The following is a 24,038-nucleotide window of genomic DNA, read 5'->3' as shown; positions in this document are numbered from 1 at the left end:
TTTTTTTTTTTTTTTTTTTTCCTCCCCTATTTTGTTTGTAGGGGACAGTTTAAAAAAGCTGAGGAAGGATGGAGGACTGATGTTGTTCAGGAGTATTTTGCTTCCCTTTTCTACACATGCCTGTTTATTTCTGTCTCTTTTTTAAATGCCCTGTTTTCAAATCTTCTTGCACCAGTTATAGTGGGACTTAGGCAGTTTCCTCACAACCTCCCAGCTGCAGTTTTTAACACATCAGACAGCTGCAAGAGGCAACTAACAAAAATCACACCTTGTCTAAATTTTGCACCAGCTTAACCAGAGCAGCAGTGTCTCCTCATTGAAAACCTAGAGGCAATTCTACGGTGGCTTATTTCACATTACTTTAAACCTGATAAAAGATGAATATAAAGAAGTTCACCAGTTTTACTGAAGCAATATAAAGTCACACATAAAAGCTAGTCCACACACGGGCTTATCCTGATTAACATCATCTGTAGAGTAAGAATTCCTTCTTCCTGCTTAGTTTGCTGCCACAAGTTGTTTACCAGGAATGAGGCAAACTCAACTGAGAATTTAAGAAATATTTCTAGAAAGCCTCACAGCTATGGCCTTCTGAAGATCTGGATAGTAGCTCTTGATTGCCTTTTTCTTTTTCATATTAATACATATCTCCAGTGTAAATTGGCACTCTCACCTACAATCAGATTCAGTGGCTTCAAGTACATGTGATTCTAATTACTGACCCCAGGCTTTTTAGTGAGCTAAGCCATGCACTTGGTGCTCAGTTCAAAGCTCCTGGAAGTCCATGGAAAGTAAGAGCTTGTGAGAGAGAACATTATGCACAACCACATTTTTTTTCTTACATCTGTTTGCAAAAGCCTTGTAATCCTTTGTGTAGCTTTTAAAACAAACAAATTCTTTAATTAGGATTTTATTTTTACTTCAGAAGAATAAAAATCATTTGCAAGAGCTCAGATAAATGTGTAGTGACAGTGTAACAAATCATTGCATAAGTCATTTCCAAGGGTCTTGTTGCGAGTAGATACAATTGAGAAGAATGACAAAGAATTTCAATTTGCTCCAACAAATCCATTACCATCTATGGCACAGGTTCACAGTTGTCATTTTTCTACTTAGTTTCATGGGAACAGCAGTTCTTGAAGTGGCTTTAAAAAGCCTTTGTAAGGCCTGCTGAACCCATTTTCCCAGCCTTTTTGGTTTACTACAGCTCTGACATCCTGCTTTCTTTTTGCCCTCCTCTCATTTGTCCAGAAGCTGTGAGAAAATCAAAAGGAAATTTTTCTATCTTCCCTGCTGCAGGGAAGAAAATAGATGTACCTAGAAATTAAATCTATCCATTCTTAATGAAGGAAAACTTCTTGGCCCCAGTGGAAAAAAAAAGAAGCAATGTTTTCTTCTCATTAAGGAAATACACTAAACTAAAGAGGCATAAAAAGGCCTATTTTTCTTTCTTAAAAAGAATAATAGTCTACTCACTGCTTTGAATGCACAGTGATCAAGCGAAGTCCATGGAGTCTATCTCCCAGCATTAAAATAAGACCCCATACTCTATAGTAAATCAATCCATAGTTATTGGAGTACAGATGATCCATGCAAATTAGTTCCAACCATTGGTATGTGTGAAGTATAACTGGCGTTCAGTTTCTTTGCTGAAGAAAACACTACCTAAATCTTATATTAAAATATAATTGTAATAATAAAGCTTTCTTTTTGCGAAAGACATGGAAATAACTGTGTCAAATAATCATTTTAACACTGGAAATTTGGCCTATGTGTATTTTTTAGCAACTGAATACTGGAAACTGATTTTTTGAGGTTTATGGGCACCGTTCTGATTTTCTTGCCTGTCCTGGTGGGCATTAATATCTCTGATTGAAATACAACACACCTTTTCCAGAAAATCCACATCAAAATCTTCAGAAATGAATGCACAATTCTAAGTTATCTTTCAAAATTGTTAGTGTCATCACAGATGACAATTTATTTGTTATTTCGAACTATATCAATCTAGTTAAATTCTTGATAGATATCTGGGCTTGTACTCGTGGTGAAGTTACCATCACTCCATCACTATGTGTTCAATGCTTTGTGCATCCTAAGTGACCATCAAAATAACCAGATAATGCATCTTGTGGACAATTCATATCACTTGCTAGGGATTAGCTTGTAATAAATCTCCTTTTAGATAAGCCAGTTTGTACCCCAAGCCATATGCTCCTCAAAATCAAGACTACTGATTATCCATACCAAACAGATACTGGTCTGAACTGTGCCAGGCCCTAGATGAGCAAGGGAAGACAAAATGCTTGGGAGCCTGCTCTGTTTCCTAAACTGTGCTTCCAGCTGCGTCAAGAAGGCTGACCTGGACACCATCCCATATCCCATTTGATTTAGAATGGCATCCTGCAGCTAATCTGGCTCAGGAATCTTTCCAGAATAATTGCAATGTCAGATGAAATTTTTAACCATCCTAAAATTGAACTGCTCTTTATACAAATGTATAGGTATACCGTATATAAACATATATGTAAAATAATATGAATTCCTATGGCCCAAGCCACTTACACCATATCGGTAGCAATACAGATGCTTGCATCTGAACCAGGGAGTGTAGTTTTTCTCTATAGCTCAAATACATGAGAGGATAGTTCATAGAGCTTTCCTCACGCTGACAAACCCTTTCACTGCTAGATTGATCTGACAACATTTTTTTCTTCTTTGTGTGGATTAGTTTGTTAATATTGAAGCAGAATTCAACTTTTTTTTTTTTTTCTTTAATATTCCAGACTGAGATTCAACCCTGAGTCTTTTTCAACATAATTTCTTCTAAATATTTTGAGTTTTTACCCATTTTTGAGTTGATATCCATTTTGCAAGCTGCCTACTTTCTATTTTCTGTCTGATTGAGAAAAACATATATGGCTATCTTGGACACTCAAAAGAGATAATGGCTTTCTATTATCACAACTTCTTCAAAGACGAGGAAGAGCTTATTGAGGGATAAGGAATCGTTTGATGATTCATGTCATTTCCCTTGTGGCATTCCTTGTAGGATTCGGAAATAAGTCAGTCTGACATTCATGAGGTATTTCCTGGCTCTCCTTCTAGGGATTCATCCTTGCAGTCTCTCAGATCTCCCCCATTCCATAAATTTCCTTCCCCCTTCTAGACTCTCTGTCACTCCAGGAAGAGCTAGTCTTCTGTGTGAACAGTCAAGGCCAGGACCTGAGGCTTAGGAAGGCTGGGCTCAGTTTACATAAGATGTAGAGCAATGTGAGTCATGCATATATGGAGGGGACAACGGTATCTGCCTTAGATTCTGCCTGGGGCCTACAGAAATCTAACAGCATGGATCAGTCATTATTTTTACTGCAGTCTGTTGGAGGGTGACTTAAATTTGCCTATCAGCATCTGTGCCAGTAGTTAGTTTCATTGTTCAAACAAAAATAAAATAGCATTATAAAGGTTGGGGAAAAGCCATCAATAAAGCAAATGGCTATTCTGGCAAAAAGCCATTTCCCTTTCTGACATCTCTGATAAATCTGAGCTCCATCCCTGTAAAACAAAAGCAATATCCAAGTATGTGACCAAGTGATCTTTGAAAAGGAGAAAATACACAAGTGAATACAAGACACTCCAGATTTTCATAAATAAAATTCCAGAATAATTAACAGCTCAAAATCAGGGACATGCAGTTTTCTACATTTCCTCGTGGTCACTTAAAGTTTATTTCTTTCATCGCTACTTCATTATTTTATGAATTTGCTGTGTTTACTATGAATGTTTTTTTGATAAGTCTAAGAAGGGAAAAAGAGATCCATCTGCAAACAGTCACAGTCCTGCCAGAAAACCTTTATCTTACCAATAAAGACTGAGATTTAAACTCAGGATAATGTAAGCAGCCAGTCAACAGAAAAGAGCATTAATGTTCATAAAATTCTGCAACAAGTTAATGAATATTGGGTTTCCTCCTCTTCCTTTAGCTTCGTAGACTGTGTCTGTTCCTTTTCCTTAGCCTTGGATTCCTAAACAGAGAATCCCAAACTTCATTTACTTGTCTGCCACATTATAGACTTTACAGACTTGTGCTGCGATGTCTTTGTCTCAGGAAGCCGAGATCATCCTTGGTGGCCTGATTTCATGAGGGCTGCTCCAAAAGTAGCGCCTCCTATTTTATTATGCTGGCCCGCAATGTCTGAGGTGGACATTGGTTATATGGCAGTAGAGGTTGAACCTTCCCACCATCTTCCACTACACTTTGTTGTCTTTCAGCAGATGGTAGCAGCTGTAAAAGAATGAAAAACAAAAACCAACAGATTAGACCCATGAAATGAATAACTAATGAATAACTACTAGGTTAAACTATCCCATGCTACATGTACCCTACGGTTCACAGTAATCAGGATAGACATTTTCAACTGTATATACTACAGTATTAGGAGCAGCCTATGCGGATATGGAGATTATCCCAGAATCTTTGGAGGAGTACTGTAATTTATTTTTAGCTTTGCATTAAAATTGAGTTTTCTATCTGCCAGCGACTACTGTGATGTTCCCATATTAGGTCCTTGCTGAGTTTTCAAAGTAGACCTAGCAGTAGAACTGAGGCTCCATTTGAAAATGAGATCTAAGCAACCAGCCCTGTACTGCCTGTTTATTCCAGCAAACTATTTTCTCTCGCTCTTCTACTTAATTCTTCTGACTATAATCTCACAATTGTTCTTAGATCTAGTCACACTTTGGAACTGGATCAGTGAGATATTCCAGCTAGAGGAAAGAACTGTCACCAGTGCAATGTACAGAAGGAGGATGTGACATACAGACAGCAGCAGCTTACTCTAAAAGGAAGTAGAAAAGCCATGCTCAGTCTCCTCTCAAAACATAACCCCCACACACACCTTGCAATACCCAACTATTCAATAAATAATTTTCTGGAAGAAACATGGCCTGGTAAATAACACATGTGAGCAGTCTTTAATATAGGCTCTGCTTCCAGCTTTTTCTGTGGCTTATAAGACGTCTTTTAGCAATATACTTCACAATCCTGTGCTTCATTTTATCTATAAGAATAACATGACCTGTAAAACATTCTGAGCTCCATAAAATTCAGCAAGCTGCATAAGGTGCAGCTTATGTTACAGTTAGCTATTACAAACTTGCTAACTTAGCTGTTATTAACTAGCAACTGTGAGCCATTAAGTTCACATGCATGTGATGTGAAGTTGATTCAAGCCAACGTTAGCTTAGATTCTATTTCTCTTATTGAAAAGCATTATATTGTACACAGTCATCTATATAGGAGTAATGTTAGTGTTCAACATAGCCTTCATATTCTTTTCTCTAAACTTAGAAATGTACAGACACAGCCAAATTTCCAGCTGAATAGTAGGTACATACATTTGCTTGGATTGTTATTCCATAATTTTATTTCTGAAAAGTTCCACAAACATACAGGCCACTCATTACAACAATCTAACTTATGCATGTAAGTAATAGCTTCATTGCAAGTCAAAAAATAGTATTATTCTAAGATTTTAGATTCCTCATTAAGAAGGTGTCATTAACTGTGTATTTGAGGGTATATAAATTGTCTTAGCTCTTATAAAGAAAAATCTGGTAAGAAAATCACTTACAGAATCATTACCATGAATCCAGAAGACGTTTCCTTATTTTCAGCTTTCCTTTTTTTTTTCTTTAGTTTATGCTATATACTGTATTTAAGAGCTCTGCTAAAGACAAATGAAATCTTGGCTCTATGGAAATCATTGGCAACATTCCCACTGACTTCAGTGGGCCAGTACTGCTGTTAACTCTTCCCTATAGCAAAAATCAAGACTGCCTCTGAAACTGACCTGCCATAATTAAGACTCTGATTCAGACTGCTTACAAGCTGAACAGACCTTGCACAATTACTAAGGCTGTTCTTGAGAATTTGCCAAATCCATAAGACAAAATTAGTGTCATAAATTTTCCCTGGAATTATACCCTGGAGTAAAACATACCTTCTCACTTTATAAGTCTTCAGGAGATATGACTATTTCACTTTATAAGTGAAAGCACCTACATAGTCATATCTCCTGAAGGTTTCAATGACAGTTTTGCTTGTATAGAAATGTAAAAGTAATTCTCATTTACAGAAAACTCATGTTGTTAAGTGTACACTGATGAAAGGTTTTGCCCTCAGGTCTGGCATTTTACCATAAATACACTTACAATACTCAGAATTTGGTGATGCATTACTGTGTTATTTTCATCTCTCCTAAAGCTATCAAAATTAGGGATAATTTAATTGTGTTCACACCAGACTATTCATTACTACACTTGGTATGTTTCAGCTTGTTTATTCTCATCACAATATAAAGATGACTTTGTGATCTGAAGGGAAAAAAACCCCAAACTTCTAAGACATAGCACACAAAGATACGCATATAACACTTCTGCATCATCCACCAAAGACTCAGATCTACTTCAGTAATCTACTGAAGTTTTTACATTCATTTAGTTACTCCTTATAACATGCCTTACTCCTCAGATCTGTTCCACCAAGCAGCAGAAATACCAGAAGTCAATGCTATTGTATTTGTTCCATTCAGTGAAGATAGGGCATTAATATCTATCACATGACCTTTTACTGCATATTATGCTACTGAAATAAACTTTATTTATAATGAATGGTTTGGTGGCATTATGATCCATAATCGAAAGGCATTATGCACAACTCATTTCTGCCCATCCCCTAATTACAACACAAAGACTGAAAACCGGGTACTGAACAATAACCAGACAACAAGAATCTCTGCATTCAGCAGATGAAAGAAAGCATAGCAATATAGTCATACAGCAAAAAAACCTCTAAAAATCCAACCATTAAAATTCTCCAGAATCACAGAATCTTGGAGTGGTTTAGGTTGGAAGAGGCTTGTAAGATCATCTAATTCCAACCCTCTGCTATAGACAGAGACACCTCCCTCTGGACCAGATTGCTCACAGCCCTATCCAGCCTGGCTTTGAATGCTTCCAGAGAGGGGGCATTCACAACCTCACTGGACTACCACCATCACAGTAAAGAATTTCTTTCTAATATCTGGCCTAAATCTACCCACTTCCAGTTTAAAACAATTTCCCCTCATCTTATTGCTACCTGCCTTCATGAAAAGTCCCTTCCCAGCTTTCCTGTAGGCCCCCTTCAGGTACTGGAAGGCCATTATGAGGTCCCCCCAGAGCCTTGTCTTCTCCAGGCTGTATAGCCCCACTCTCTCAGCCTGTCCTAGTAGGAGAGGTGCTTCAGCTCTATGACCATCTGTGTAGCCCTCCTCTGGACCTGCTCCAACAGCTCTATATTGTTCTTGTTTTGGGGGCCCCAGAATGATATACTGAGGACATTTCACATTGAAAAAAATGTCTGTGTTTCTCTGCAGTCTTTGTAGCTGCTTAAACAGATTTTTCTTTTGAACTCTGAAGAATTTTCCAATGAGTGTTAAATGTACTGCTGTTCTCTAAAAATGTTATCTCAAAACAGCAAAGCTAAGAATAGCTTTAAGTTTGCAAATAACCATTGCAGAAATAAACTGTATTGCTACTTGAATACTGTAAGAGATAGTATACAGTCTGATTTTAATATAGCAAAGTGATCCATTGTTAATGATGTTATTAATTTCAGTGAGGTTATTCACACACCTAAAATTACAGCTGTTACATTCTTTACTGACTGGGGTTATACAAAGTGTCCTAATCAGAGAAGCTGTCATGCTTTTCGTTTTGTAATGCTATGTTGGGAACTGCAATCTTTCACTACTATTTCTCAAATGCTACTTAAAAGTTAGCATTAGCCACAATCCATCAAGGGTCAAAAGAACTGTTTTCATGTGCATACTCCTAGTGCCTCCTTCTGGACCTCTTGACAGCTCATGCAGTTTGAAGCCCATTTGTTGTTACAGTGAGCTATTTTCTCCTTTAGAGAAGCCACCCTTACTAGAAATGTCAGCACAAGCTCTCCTGTTTTCCTGTTCATTTACTAGTAACAAATTCCTAATGGAGCTACTAATGATTTTTCACTCAGTTTTGGAGAAGTTATGAATAATAATGTCAGCATTGCCTTTGTGTCTAAAAATGAATTTAGATTTAGAAAAGGTGTTAATTCGATAGTCTCTTTGATATTTAGAATCTAAGGAGATGCACTCACACTCCACCCATAGGAATGAGGGAGAGAACTGGAAACAAAATACAACTCATGAGTTGAGATGAAAGATATTTACGGAGACAGAGAAAGAAAATGGAAACAAAAATGCAAATATAACTATATATGTATATATATATATTTGCAATTCAATTGCAATTCACTCATCTCCCACCAACCGACACCCTGAAACTCTCTGAAAATGTCCTGTTAACTTTAATCTATGCAGTAGAGCTAATTACGAGAGCAAAGACACATAGGTTTCAGGGAGCTATACAGGTTGCTAGTTTTTATTTTAATACCAGGCTGTCACATCATTGGAACTATTGCTCATTGTTAGCTAAATTTCAGGCACATATGTACATAGCACAGTTATTCCCTTACTTGATTACACAGACATCAGCTTTATGCTGCTAGAATATATGGCACTGAGGGATCCCATGTGTGAGACAGACCTCTAGATATTGTCTTGCTATAAATAATAACTAATAATAGTAATAATGTGCTTTAAATAAATAGCAAGTGCAGAAAACTTTGATAACAGCCTAAAGAATTCCTTTCATCTGTCTTTTTTTCTCTCTTGCATGGCTCTTCCTCTTACAATATACGTAATATTTGTCTTAGCTGCCAGTTAAAATGATCAAGCCTTAAGCTCTTGTAGTTGCTGACAGCTTATCATCAGCCTGTGAGCGTTTCAGATGGGAGACTAATGACATAACTGTGTTGTTTGAAAGACATGACAGCTCCTAGAGCACAGCCAGGCTGGACAGGGGACTGAACTGTGACTATACACAAGTGTCACTATTTATGCTAGCAGGTTAGCAAGGCCCAAAAGTATTTATTGGGAAGACTTTAACACCTTTATACTGCTTTCAGCATGTTTTGCTGTTTTGGGCTCTTTTGAGCATATTCTGAGTATTTACAGTATTTTCTAAATGTTTTTCCACGGTCTTCATTCTTGTATGACCTTTAAGTCCAGGCATTTAATGATGGGAGAAAATTAAAGCACTTCTTTCTAGAATTATTATTATTTTAGACTAATGTGGATTTTAGAGGAAGTTTCTCTCATTTTGAGGAACCATCTGTAACAATGATCTACAAATACTGCCCAAGAATGACAAAACAGTTGTGTTTTTCATGCATTTCAAGTATTTCCTACCTGGTATTTTTTTATCGTTTTTATTTGTTCGTTTTGTTTGCAATTTTCTTCTTTGCAGTCATTTTATTGAACGCTTTGGCTGTTACATAACTATGGAATTCCATGGTTACTGTGCTTTTGTGAGACACCGACTAATAAATTCACTTTAAAGTTCCTCAGTTCTGTTCAGAGAGATGTAAAAAAAAGTTTTGTTTACATCCTCTTTCTTACTAACTGCCACAGCTGAACAACATACACAGCAGCTGGCTACAAGGGCCTTGCACAGCCTATGTACCTGAACACGCACAGTGATCTGTGTCTGCCCACCTATGTCTGTCCTCCCACATGACATTCTTCAAAATTTTTACTTCTTTTTATTTAAAAGAAAATAGCCAGTGTGAGTAGGCTCTGAGTCTGGCTCATGTTTTGCTTAGTTTGTGAGTACTAATTTGGACTTTGGCATTACCATATCCCACCCAAGTTGTATATTATTTGGAGGCATTTTCGTGGTGTTGCCTTCTATATTTCAATGGAGTCAAAAGTATAATGTTTTGCTGTTTTCCACTGCACATCTGACACTGGCCTGGCATTTCCTTTGCAGTGTGGGATTGTATCTGTCATTACAGCATGTATACTACATATATGCAACCAATTACTTAAGCACTCTTAGCTATCACAAGAAAAGTGTATCTACTTTCTGGAACACCAAAAAATAATTTACTTGAATTTACTTATATTATTACCACAGAATTGCTAAGTTTGAGCATTTACTTTTTTGCATGTTTGTGTATTTATGCATCTGTATTTTTACATTTGTCTAGTCTTTGGTTCAACATATCACGGAATCACAGAATTGCAGGGGTAGGAAGGGACCTCAAAGGATCATCGCATTCATACCCTTAGCTAAAGCAGGTACCCTGCAAGAGGTCACACAGGTAAGTGTGCAGTCAGGTCTTGAATATCTCCATAGAAGAAGACTCCACAACCCCTTTAGGCAACCTGTTCCAGTACTCTGTCACCCTTACTGTAAAGAAGTTCTTCTACATGTTTGTATGGAACTTCTTCTATTCAAGTTTTAACTTCCTGTGTTTCAGCTGAAAGGCAAGAGAGGTTAATGCTCTCAAAAGCAAGATTTCATGTATAAAAGATCACTTGTATATTTCAGCAAATTAGATGTTTTTGCCTCTGGACTCCTTCACTCTTGCCATAATTTCATTGAAAGACAACAGATGCTTAGTCTAAAAAATCATATATGGTGTGAAGAAAAGCACAAGTGGTATTAGCACCAACAATGTGAAGGCAATATAAGTATATGCACGCCAAGATTCTCAACTGTGTAAATCCTTATGGCTGCACTCGTTTCAAATGAACTGTGCCAACTTACAATACAAGAGGATTTCCAACTCTTGGGAAAGGAGGTAAGTACCCAAACTCTTTCTAAATTTCTATATGCAAGATAGAAATTTTACTAGAGTTTCTACAAAGATATTCCAGTTCATATCTGTAGAAAATAAAATAAAATAAAATAAAATAAAATAAAGTAAAGTAAAATAAAATAAAATAAAACGATGTTAAAAAGGGTTTTAAAGAAATCCTAGCCAAAGTCAGACCTTTCATACACCATGGTGTAAAGCACTGGACTCAGCTGTGATACTTAAAAAATATTCTGATATAGCTTCTGATACTGTATACTGATATTGTGTATTAAATCCAAGGACTTGGATTTAAAGTTGCTTCTGTTATTACACTTCCCATCTTCTTTTTTATGCCTTTTTTTTTTAAGAGGCAAAACTTCTAAAAGCCTCTGCTTTAAATGAAAGAAATCTGGTCCCAGATGTCACTAATTGGTAACAGGTTAGCAGGGAGATTTAAACAGAAATGCCTGAAGATACAATTCATCATATGGGATCTGACAACTTCCTATTTCCCTAGTCTCTTTCATTCAGTACGCATGATAATAACAAGCTTTAGCTGGTACCGTGCAAAACACAAAATAAGGATCTAAGTAGGAAAATTACAGTAATACAGATTTTTCTAAATGCTGTGTTCACAATATACTATATATCCCATTAACATCTCCTTTCCATTCATGCACGAACTGAGAAAAAAAGCCATTAATCAAATTATTTTGTTTCTCATTTCAAGCAACCTGTTTCTTAACTTTTGACTTTTAAAAAATAAATTGAAATTGAAAGAGTTCTTTCTGTAGTTCAATCTGTAAAGATCATTTAAAAATACATCTATAATAAACAAGATATTTGGGGAGGGGATGGAGAGTAGACGGAGTGGTTACTTAAGATGCAAACCAGTTTTGCTGCTGGAATCAGCAGGAATTTTGCCATTAATTTCAATGATTGAAGGACCAAGCAAACTACTTTACAGATCCACTAATGTAATCAACACAAGTATTTCCTGCCCACAGAGTTAAAATAGACCACAGTCCATTTGAAATCTAGTGTTGTAAAAAATAAAAGCATCTAATTACAAACAATAAAGACAGTTTTGTATGTTTACTCATAAGCTTTGTCTGAAGTCCACTAAATTCAGCCAAAAACTCTTACCAGCTTTTCATAAAGTTTGTGTTAGCCATTCTAATTATTTAACTGAATAAGAAAGTAGCATTTGCGCCAATTAAAAACATCAATTTTACATTTACAGAGATTTTTTCTACAATGCAATGTAACAATATAATGGAACATATGAAGTCTGACATGCTCCAAATATCAGTGTCATGTGAGGCTTATTTCCTTTGTCCTATATCTCATGTTAGTCATTAGCACTGGTGCTAAGTGCAAGTAAGACACAATAATGGTGCTTTTTTTTCTTGCATTTTCTTTTTTTGCCTCAAATGACTATATCAGCATTCAGGCAAGAGTTAGGTCCATTGAATCCTGTGGCAAACGTCTACTTGACTTCCTGGGAAACAGGAATCAATCCAAGTTATGTGAAATACCTCACACTGCAGAGACAAATTTAGCCATAATCTGTTCTTCAGAGGAAATGAAAACTAACAGGCAGTTGGTATGTACTCATATAATAATCAACCATGTATATGCTATTCTTGGATGCTATTTATTAATGTGCAAAATCTCTTTACTCTTAATTTCATGTTCTTTCTATTATACTTAGTTCATTATATGAGAGATGCCCTGAAAGCACTGCCTCCTGTTTTATTATTTTAGCCCACGATATCAGAGGCGGATATTGGAGCTATGGCAGTAGAGTTGAACCTTCCCACCAAAACAAGCATTTTGTAGCTGAGAATCTGCTTTATCAAATGGTGTTCTTCTGCTCTTTGTATCTGTTGTAGCTTCTGTGGAAATAAATAGTAAGCATTACTTTCGGAGTGACTTATGTACTTCTGCTGCACTACAATTCATGGCCTTTCCTTCCACCACAGTTACTGTCACATGTCTATAAAAGTCCAGCAGGCTTTTACTTGGCCTAAGGGAGAAATTAAAAACCTTTAAAATCCTTAAGTAATTTTAATGCAACTTTTTGTATTATGTTCTGTCTCCTTTCAAACAGCAAATTTGTCTTTCCTGTGTAACAGGAAAAATAAATGTACTATGTTTTGCCCATACTACCACAGATTTGCCTGTGCTAAACCCTCTGATGTACTAAGAGCAAATTTTAAATAAGAGAAGGACAATAAAGCAGATGATTTTGGGCAATTTGCCCAGATCCAGACACATATAATCTGCTGGCAAAACAGAAAGTGGTTATGTCAAAAGTGGCATGCATTACTTCAAGAAATAAATCTCCATGCTGCAAGGAATTTGAACATGAGCTTAAGTACCTGAAATATGCTCTTAATTGAACAAGACAACCCTCATTTAATGTGACAAACTGCATTAAGGATCTTCCTCAATGAATGCCAATATGGAGTAACTGACGCACTCTGTCTTATGGTCTTACGATTGAAGTAATATGCTAGCAGATTAAATTTGCTAGATGCTACCAAGAACACTGGCTAACAAAATTATTTGTTAAGACAAGAGAAAAAGAAAAAATCAAAAGAACAAAATGATTATCTAAATTGCTTGTATTTCTAGAGTTGACTCAACTCTTGGACATACTGAAATGGTAGGAAAATTCTCAGCTAGTTTTTCCTTCATTCAAAACTTTAGAAATGCTCTCATATTTCGACTAAAAAAATCTTGATTTTCTGCACTTTATTATGTACTAGATGTGTAGATCAAGAAACAAGCTGTTGTCTGCCACCTCACATTGTTATATTGCACATGTATCTGACATTATGAACTAATGTGCTGCCCCATACAATATTATTATCACTGAGGATTAAAATACACTGCAACCAAAATACCTTGATGTAGAAAACAAATTCTGGATTTTATCAGTAATCTTGTACTGGATTGCTAGATATACTAGGTATGTATATAAAATACATATATTCATTTTCTAATTAGTCAGTAACAGTCTTAGGTGTAATTCAGAGTCCTAGTGTGCTAACTAGAAAATTTACTTAATGATGAACTCGGGCATGCTAATGATTAGCAGTGTGGTAGCATCTGGATAGACAGCGAATTACCAGATTTTTCTTGACTACTTATCCCTTCATTTGTAGATTTATGCTAATACAATAATGTTATCTTTAAAGTCCTAAACTTGCATAAATCTCATAAAGTTGAATAAAAAAGGATTAATTGCTATAATAGCATTAAGCTGAAGTTAACACTGTGAAATATACTCTTCTGAAATCCCTGGAATTCATTAAAGAACTGTGTATAAAGCACTGTAGCTGTGGTGGACTGGCTGTTAATCTAATGCATATGCTCTGGGAATGTTCATTCATACATAAATTCTCAGAAGAAATATTTGAAAGCATTAATATGATCTTGGACAATAATATTCTTCTAGATCTTAGACTGTTTAGTTTGAGGTTTTAAAAAATATATTCATTAAGGAACCACATAATTTTTTGTTGAGTATTAGCTGAACAGAGAAAAACAGTTGATTTTTTAGAAAAAAAAAGATATTCCAAGGGTTACACATTCTGAAGTGTTGTAAGAGTCTCAGTGAGTCAGCAAAAGCAGAGAGCACTGTTGTACTTGAATAAACAAGATAGCACATTGATGGAACAGTTAACTAAAGTGCAGATGTCAACATAACTTTATTGGAATCATAACTCACTCATTTGTTTGTGTGATATTTTATGCCCAAGTTCTCAAGGACGTAAGATACAATGAAGTATATACGCCTGATTGCAATTCAGTCACATTGGGAAGACAGGCTCCCTGACATCAGCTCCAAGTTCCTTCTTTGATACCTATATAGCCTAGTAACATAGAATAGCACAAGCATAAATACAGGATGAGCAGAGAATGGCTTGAGAGCAGCCCAGAAGAGAAGGATTTGTGAGTGTTGGTAGACGAAAGTCTCAACATGCACCAGCAATAAGGCACTTAAAGATCAGAAAGCCAACAGTATCCTGGGTTTCATCAAGAGAAACATGACCAGCAGGTCGAGGGAAGTGACTCTGCCCCTCTACTCTGCTCTCGTGAGACCCCACCTGGAATACTGCATCCAGTTCTGGGGCCCTCAACACGAGAAGGACAGGGAGCTGTTGGAACAGGTCCAGAGTAGGGCCACAAATATGATCAGAGGGTTAAAGCACCTCCCCTACAAGGACAGGCTGAGAGAGTTGGAGCTATACAGCCTGGAGAAGAGAAGGCTCTGGGGGGACCTTATAGCAGCATTTGAGTACCTGAAGGGAGCCTCCAGGAAAGCTGTGGGGGGGGGGACTTTTTATAAGGCCGTGTAGTGACAAGACAAGGGGAAATTGCTTTAAACTGGAAGAGGGTAGATTTAGACCAGATATTAGAAAGAAATTCTTTACTGTGAGGGTGGTGAGACACCAGAACAGGTTGCCCATTGAGGTTGTGGATGTCTCCTCCCTAGAAGCGTTCAAAGCCAGGCTGGATGGGGCTTTGAGCAACCTGGTCTAGTGGGAGATGTCCCTGCCTATAGCAGGGGCTTGGAACTAGATGACCTTACAGGTCTCTTCCAAACAAAACCATTCTGATTCTATGATTTTATGCCTATCGTTCTAATTAGGTATCATCTATCTTTGCTGTTTTTGAAAAGAGAAACATTGTTTGTGCTTCATATATTCCCCGCACAAGCATTCAGCATCTGGAGCTGAGCAGAAGAAATGCATCTATGGATTCAAACCAAAGGTAAACTTTACCTAGTATCTTTTCTCTAACAGCAGCCATACCTGGATTCTCAGAGAAGAGTAGTAAGAGCAACAGAGCAGACTTTAATTTCCCTTAATAATAGTCTCTCAACCTTCGATTATATTCAAGTCACAGTCCTTCCTGAGCTTAATAGAATGTTTCTGCTTAGTAAACTTCAGTGGGTTTCTCTACAATGTGTTTGTCCGCTCTCCCTTAAAATACACATAAATGTTGAGCACATGCAATGCTTAGATATCTTAGTCTATTTAACCTTTGCTCTTGACTGCAGACAGTGAATATCTCATCCCCATAGAGAGTCTCCATGAAACTCAGGATTATATAAATTTATATCATCAGCCTCCTGTGTCATTCTTTTCCAAGTTAAAAATGCTTAGTCTCCTAATACATCCCTTCGGTAAAAACTGTTCCGTATTTTCAACACCATTTTTGCCTTCTTTTGAACCTTTTTCCAGTTAATATCCTCCTTTTGAAGATCAAGAGATCTGAACTTGCACAGCATTTAAAACACGGATGAACTATAGATGCTGAGGGTGGTACAATGGTGTTCTGTTTTGTTTTCAGTTCTGGAAATGCCTAACAGTTGATTTATTTTTTTGAATGTCATTGAGCAATGAATCAATGCTTTCATGAAACTAAAGATCATAACCTCAGAATCTTGCTCTTGAGTGGTAACAGCTGGTTCAATTTTATACATGACTCCGTTTGTTTTCACTGTGTGTATCACTTGACATCTTTCTACCCTGAATTTCAACTGTCATTTTAATACCTTGCATCTCAGCTTCAATAAGTTCTTTACTGACCTCTCAGTTCTCCTTGAATAGCAGAGTATTTTCCACAAACTTTTTCCATTCACTATTCACCCCCACTTCTAAGCTATTTATGAGTATGTTGAGTAGACTTTAACACAGACTCTTGCCAAACTTTACCAGTGACCAATGTCTATTGTAAAACTGACTTTGCATTCTTACTCTCCAATAATAATGGTTCAGAAAATCAGAAAATCCTGCTTGCTATTTTAGCACTTTTGTCAAATAGAAATTGACACATGGGCAGCATCCGCTGCAAATTAGCAGTGTTGTGCTAGTTGTAGCCGAGCTCAGTATTCAGCTCAACAAGACACACTTAATCCTGCTCATATATGTTCAGGGAGAAAAGGTATGTTGCACCTTTTACTTTTGTATGTAAAATCCTCAAGTCGAGAAAGTAGAATGCTTTGTACCATTTGACTTCCTTGCATAGATGTGCAGCTGAACTTCCACTCAGGTTCAAGAAAACAGGAAAGAGACTTTGTTGTGCACTAAGAGAGATTCTCAAAGCAGAATGAGCCATTCTTTGCTTCTGAAACTTGCACAACCAGCTCAATTAGAAGATGACGTCTTCCAGTGCAAAGAAATGGTTTTGCTGATCTTCAGTTTACACCAGCAGTTTTGCTACAGCTTTAGCAATGATGATGTGCTCCTCCCTGCCTCCATAAACAGAGAGCAGCCCAAGAACCATTTGAGTTCAGTCCTCAATTCCTTCTAAATATTGTGCAGACTGAGTGAATACAGTCACAGGATGGGATTATGTAGAGTAATTGGTGGTGGCTGATTGAGATGGCCACTTCTTTAGAAAAGGTACAGCTCTGAGGAAACCTCCAAGGTGGAATATGGTGAATATGCAAGGCATCTGTTCCATGACAGTTCCCTAAGCAGGACACACCTGCATCCATAGGTGTTAATAACACCTGGGCAGTTTATACTCTAAGAGATACAGCATGGAGGGTGAAATGGAGCGCAGACATCATGGGCCAGACCCTGTGCTAACCTGGCAGGGACAGGAGCTCAGTGGTACTATGAAATGGATAGATTCCATAGTAGGCAATTTTCCATTTTCCACCAGTACCAACTGCAACAAAGATATGTATGACTGGAGTCACTCAAGCTCCACCTGAAAGAAAATAGTATAAAAATTGCTTAAGAGGTATTTGGGGAAGATAACACCACAGGTGAGTCAGGAGGATATTGCTGACTTCTGGGATCTGTTGATAGGCTAATCTTCTCCTCCTCCCCAGAAGGGCACCTAGTAGGTAAGATTTGCACACTCATACTGAGTGCATCCTAGGGAAATTTAGAAACCTCTGTTGAGTTATTCCATAGTTTAACGTGTTCCTGGTCAGCTGTATTATTCACATTCTTCGTACATGCACATGCCCTGCAGACAGTATATTATCACTGGCAATACAAGAGCTCTGAGCAACTTGATCTAGCTGTAGAGGTCCCTGTTCGTTGCAGGGGAGCTGGATTAGATCACATTTAAAGGTCCCTACTAATTCAAACAATTCTATGATTTTATGAAAATAATCTGCCTTCTGTTGCTTCAATAAACAGCACTCTTCATTAACCTAGCCTTGAGGGTTCTCAAGCACAGCCAAACTCCTTTTAGGGTAGCCATGATACTTCATTCAAATGCAATCAGACTTGCAGCAACAAATTGGGTATCACTCAGAATCTAAACCCAGCAACCCCCAGCTCTTCTGATAACTGAGGACAAGCTGGAACAGAAGGGGGTTTATTTTTTGCCAAACTTCTTTACCCCTTAATGCAACTATGAGGTATGGAGTAAAGAACGTGAGTTTGTGAAGATATGTTGCTCACATTTTTTGGTAACAACCAGGGTCCGGCCAGCTTTCAAGTGTGGAAACCATATGGTATACTTCACAAACACTCTGAAAACAGTGCTGTGAAAACTACTTAAGACAGCAGGGAGCATGTTACAATTACAGCATTCTTACCGTATGCTTCAGCATGGACAAAAGAGGTAACTACAGCAACAAAATGAAAATCAGAATATTTTAGGGGCAATTGCTGGGTCTTTTGCAATAGACGTTGTGCATGTTAGTGGATCATTTTTTGCCCTTCAGTGATTGTAATATAACAGATGTTATAATTATATACAACTACAGAGAAAACAAGTTGGGAGCGGGGTATTAGGTAAATTTCCAATGTACTGCAATCACTTTAGACTGAAAGGTGCTGTGAGTTTGATTTGTTTGCATGGAAAAGTAGACATTCAGTACCCCACACCCTATCATATCGGCAGGCTTATCTTCTGTGTTAGTTCAAAATATAATTTACCTGCCTCTTCAGTGCCCATTGTGAGATTCAAGACATTTCCAAAAGAGAAGAATCTTCTCAAGATTTCCTTGGAAGTTCAGAATCTCATTAAAAATCCCTCCTTTCTCCATAAGAACACTGTAACTCCAAGTATGAGTACTGCTTTTCAATATCAGGTAACTACTATTCCCAAGGCAATAGAAAAGTCAGCTATAAAAACCTAATTAGGGGTAACTGATCATGAATTGCCTTGGCAAATGATGGCAGATACTTCCCACTGTGACATGCTGCTTCCTTGGGAATCACTAATGTTATGTTACATTTTAGGGAACTAGTGAAAAGTGACAATGTGCCAGCATTGTGTATGCAGTACACTGTCAAATATGCAAAACAGTTAAACAGTTTTTACCTTGGCATATTAGAATTTCTTGCTTGACATTTGTTCACACTTATTCTATTTGACTCCAACTGAATTTGAGCAATTACATTTTGCATTTAGCTCCTGCTTGATTTCTATCTAGGCTGGTAAATTCTTGTAAACAACATGTCTTACAAGGCAAATAGGAAAGGCTTATAAAAAAGAAAAGAGAGGAGAGGAGAGGAGAGGAGAGGAAAAGAAAAATATGCAGGAAAAAATGGATTGTGTAATATACTTTTTTTCCCCCTCCCTTCTTCTCCCACACGTCTATCTCTTGTACATTCCCTAGTTATTTTTGCTACCTGGGTCAGATTCAACAGACACATGAATATCCAAAAACATAATTAACTTCCATTAAGGCCTGTGATGACAAGTACTTGGATAAAGAAAGACCATCTCTGATCTAAGTTTGCTACTTAATTAGATGGCAGAGAATTTTGATACGAGAGGTACTGGGTGAGAGAGATAACATACCAATTTCTCAGCCTTGGCTGCCAAGCTAACAGCTAAAACTTCTTCAGACTCCAAAGTTGAGACAAAAGTATGTATGAAGCAAGCACTATTCATCATTATTTTGCAGATAATTTACAAAAAAAAACAAACATTAGCAATCCACTTAGTAACTGGCATTGTAAACTGCACTATGCAGTTCCCTCAAAGATTCTCAGAAAAATTGCACTGCAGACTGATGTTTAGTTAATTCTGGCAGCTTTGATGCTAAGCAGATACGGCATCACGCTGTGTGAAAGTTTATTAGTTTCTAATTACTGGGAGCAGATATGTGAACTGGAATGTGACATGAGCAATCATACACTTTTGTATGTGACAGGTCTACTATATTTACTGTTGTAACTGAATATAAACAACCAGATCGTTGATTCTGTCATTAAGTCAGAGTAAACATCATTTCATAAGATGGAAGATAACAAAAGAAAATTCTGCCTTTCTAAATGACAAGTTGTGTAGCATCTGCTGCATGGCTGCCTCACGTAGTAACAACGATACTGCTTCCATACTATTGCTGAGGAAGGAATCCAATGAGTTTTAGGTATGTTCTTCGTATTCCGAAGTAGTCTGGAATCACAGAATCATAGAATGGTCTGAATTGAAAAGGACCACAGTGATCATCTAGTTTCAAGCCCCTTGCTATGTGCAAGGTCGCCAACCACTAGACTGGCTCTTTATCTACCAGCAGTAAATTCATACCACGTATTGGGCTACAGCTTGATACATCCTCACTACATAAAGAGGAGGGGAAAAGATAAAGATACTAGGCTGCCCAGAGCCACATCTAGGTTGAATATTCTACCTCAACTGGGAAGAAGTGCTGTATTACAGCAGCAGAGTAAAAAGTACAATCTTGCCTGTCTCCTAAACAATAGTACCTTTCCTCCTCTGTCTGTTGCAGTCTATTGGCATTGTTTATGCAGCTGGGAGTTGAACTGATAGAAAAACAATGACCCCGCTTCTCATGCCACAATCAAGAATGCGTAATACCTGTCTTTGGAAGAACTACACTTTATATGTATGTTCCTTGCTATGGATTCAGTATGAGTAGAGAATTAGTAACTTTGTCTATTAAAAAAGCAAACAAACACAACACTGCATAAACAGTACTACGTTCTGAAACCCTAAACTCTTCCCAAAAGGATTGAAAACTTTCTAGTTCTGCAAATACAAATTTTACCCCACCAAGAGTTTTTTGCTCTCAATGGATAACTGTTATTTGTATTATAATATTCACTTGACCTTCCCCCCTTCCCCCCTCCCCGTTACTACTTCAGATTTTTTGTCTTCCTTTTGTGTTTTATGTTTTTCCTTTCTCTTTCTTTTACCTAAGGCCTTTTGAGACTTTAATAACATAGAAAAACAAATGAAAGCAATAGATAATCAACCCAGGGGATGTAACAATCTACTTTTGTTTGTATATTACTTCAGAAATGACTTGTGCATTACTTGCCTTGGTAGCCATCCAAATAGCCTGGAAGTCATGCTTTACAGCACTATTGTATGTAGCTGACATACAAATGTTCCCTTGTTTCACTGAATGTTACAATGATATTTAGATGAAAAGATGTTTCGATACACAGATGGAAATTTTATCTGGAAAAGAAAAATCTACTTTATATATCTATCCACTGTTTCCACTTGTATCTACCCACTGTTTAAAACTTCTCTTTAATCACAGCCAACTCTCTTTTCTCCTCCAATCTTCCTTTCTTGTTTTCTTCTCATCATTTTTCCTGGACACTACATAAATATTAAGACAAGTTACATTAAAATATCAAAACTAAACTTGGTTTCTGACATTTTTTCCCTTGTCATTATTTGAAGCAGATGTTTAAAAAGATACAAACTCCTGTGGGTGTTTCTCATGGCTGAAGAAATTATATTCTTTTTCCCCCCATGTAGTTTTATTGGAGACAAATACAGATGCAAATTTTCTTCAGCTTAACCTGTTAAAAATTCCCCCTGCAAAAGAAAACAACTTGTTACCTACATTCAAACTCATGAGAACTTCTCAGTGAAACCTTTTCTACTCAGCTAAACATGATTGAAAAAGCCGAAGGAGTGCCAAGTTATTAGGGAAACCATCCAGATAAACTGATGTATACAGAGTAGTTGCATAGAATTTATCCCATAAGAAGACTTGTAAATTACAAAAAGTTAATACGGTTCTTGGTTTTCTTCATCATTCCTCACTTCTTTTCTATCTATTAGCTGTTAGGGGCAGAGAACTTAATGGATTTGGGTGGTGACAATAACAACTCTGAACTAAGACTCATTATGTCTGTTCAATGTATTTTGCTGTCAGGATACCTGAAAAGATATCAGTTTAATCAAATTGGAACAGTTGTATATTGATGCAGCTAGTACAAATATTTTCTCTACACGTTCCAGAAAACATAGATAAAACCAACCTTCCATGAAAAGTAAGAATAGAAAGCCTTCTCTGATACTAATTTTTACACAACTTACCCAGAGCATGAAGATTCAGCATTCAAATCTTCTCCTTATCTTGCACGTAGTCCTAATTCAGGTTGCAATATGACAGTACTATGCAGCAAGATGATCAGAATTTGATTATTTTGTGCATCAGTGACCTCACATTTTAGCATCTTAAAACTATTAACATGGCTCCACTCTAAAGATAAACAACAGTTTCTAGACACAACAACAGCTTTTGTTTGCATAAATGCTTTTTACTGAATTTGAAGAACATTTGAAAACCATACATTCTTTGTTTAAAGTTACTTGCCAAGAATGAGAACATTTGGGCTCCAAGCTGAGTGACATCATTGCTGAAGAATGACATGACTCCCCCACCTACTTAAAAATTAGAATGCTGTGTGTTTAAAAAAGGTAATCTTCATTGTATGTTCAAATCTCACCATTTACATCTCCTAGAGGATACATCTTCTCTATTTTTAGATGTCAAACAGATTCTGCAGGAGATAAGGCTCACAGTTTGTCATTGTGTACTGCATAAGTAGGAAAAACAAGACTGAAAAATTGTTCATTGAAGGAAAATGTAAAAACTTGAATTATCTATTGGATTAGGCCAGTGATTCACTTATTGCAATATTCTGCCTTGACAGTAACTTTCATTTTATGTTTCGGACAAAAGAAAAAATCTAGCCATGATTGTGTTGTCTTTCTACCACTGAAATATTAGCTCCTGAGCCAGTAAAACTTGAGTGTGTCACACCTTTAAGCATGAATAATTCCCTATTCCTAACATGCTCCAATGATTCATCAGATGGTGGTCTTAATGACTGCCTTGAGACTCTAAACATGACTGTTTATGCAACAATTTTCTCAAAATACCCAACGCAGTTCCAGGGATCCTTATCAACCACTGAGATTAAGAGAAGCTAAGGTTGTCTACCCTAGAGATTCTATTTCATCACATTTTGTATTGATTTCAAATTTTTCCTTCTACAGCTTTAAGTTTACTGCCTTTGTTTTGATAATTACTTTTTATCATGTTTTCTGACAATAAATAAAATGCCTGTTTGCTTTTCCCTTGTCCACATCTATATTATTTCTGGAAAGCTTGAAAGTATGGAGACAGCTGAGGTAGCCCAAATCAAGACTAATTTAGTTTGCAATTCTGTATGATGTATTTGTTCTACTTTCAAGTCTTGCAGCATTTAAAAATGCAGTTCGTGTTATAACATGGCACACAGGACAGGTAAGAAAAGTCCTCACAAACCTGAACAGGGTTTGTAATAGATCACCTGAATGTCCACAGAGAAGTACAGAACTGACAAGTCAGAATAATATGAGACCTGTGATAGCTCAATGTACAGGTATATCAGCCTCTCCATTTACCCAGTAAAATTTGAAGTATATTGTACCTATCAATTTCTTACCTATTTTCTATCTTCGTAAAGCCACATACAATCTTCAGTATATTTGACCTTTTTTATTCAGTCCCTCTGTGTAAGCTGTCTTTATCATTGGAAGAAATAACATTATCTAACTAGAGCTGTGCAGTAGCATCTTCAAATTTCAAGGGAGCATAGATGGTAAGAGTTGGCATAATATAAGTGTATATTTATTTTTCTCTCTGTGCTATTATTTTCATTTTGCATTCTGGAAATAGAAGAGCAGAAAGCTTAAATAATATTATTGTGGTCAGACATGAAATGCATGGTAGACAGAGGGTATACCATCAAAGTCTTATGTGCTCTAAGTTATTGCACAGACAATTTTGTGAGATTCAATGTCTTTTTAAATCTCTGTTAATCTCTTACAGTGCATCTAGAAGAGGGCCACAGAAATGATCTAAGGGATGGAACACCTTCATTGTGAGGACAGGTGAGAGAGCTGGGGCTGTTCAGCCTGGAGAAAAGGAGGCTTCAGGGAGACCTAATAATGGCCTTTCAGTATCTAAAGGGGAGCAACAGGAAAGAACAAGACAGACATTTTAGCAGGATCTGTTGCAAAAGGACAAGGGGAAATTGTTTCAAACTGAAAGAAGGGA

General features: G+C 37.0%; 1 long non-coding RNA gene across 1 annotated transcript; it reads right to left on the bottom strand.

Moving 5' to 3' along the window:
* Positions 1-2,695: 2,695 nt before the first annotated feature.
* On the bottom strand, positions 2,696-22,113 carry LOC122169208. Its single transcript, XR_006171530.1, has 2 exons — positions 22,028-22,113; positions 2,696-4,285 (listed from the first exon to the last, which is right to left on the bottom strand). It is a non-coding gene; the product is annotated as an uncharacterized LOC122169208 (long non-coding RNA).
* Positions 22,114-24,038: the final 1,925 nt, after the last annotated feature.

The sequence above is a fragment of the Centrocercus urophasianus genome, unplaced genomic scaffold (assembly GCF_019232065.1).
Source record: "Centrocercus urophasianus isolate 14NV4802_14NV808 unplaced genomic scaffold, USGS_Curo_1.0 seq_5, whole genome shotgun sequence".
Lineage (NCBI taxonomy): Eukaryota > Metazoa > Chordata > Aves > Galliformes > Phasianidae > Centrocercus > Centrocercus urophasianus.
Note: the sequence above shows the minus strand (reverse complement) of the source record. Positions and strands in the feature narration are given on the sequence as shown.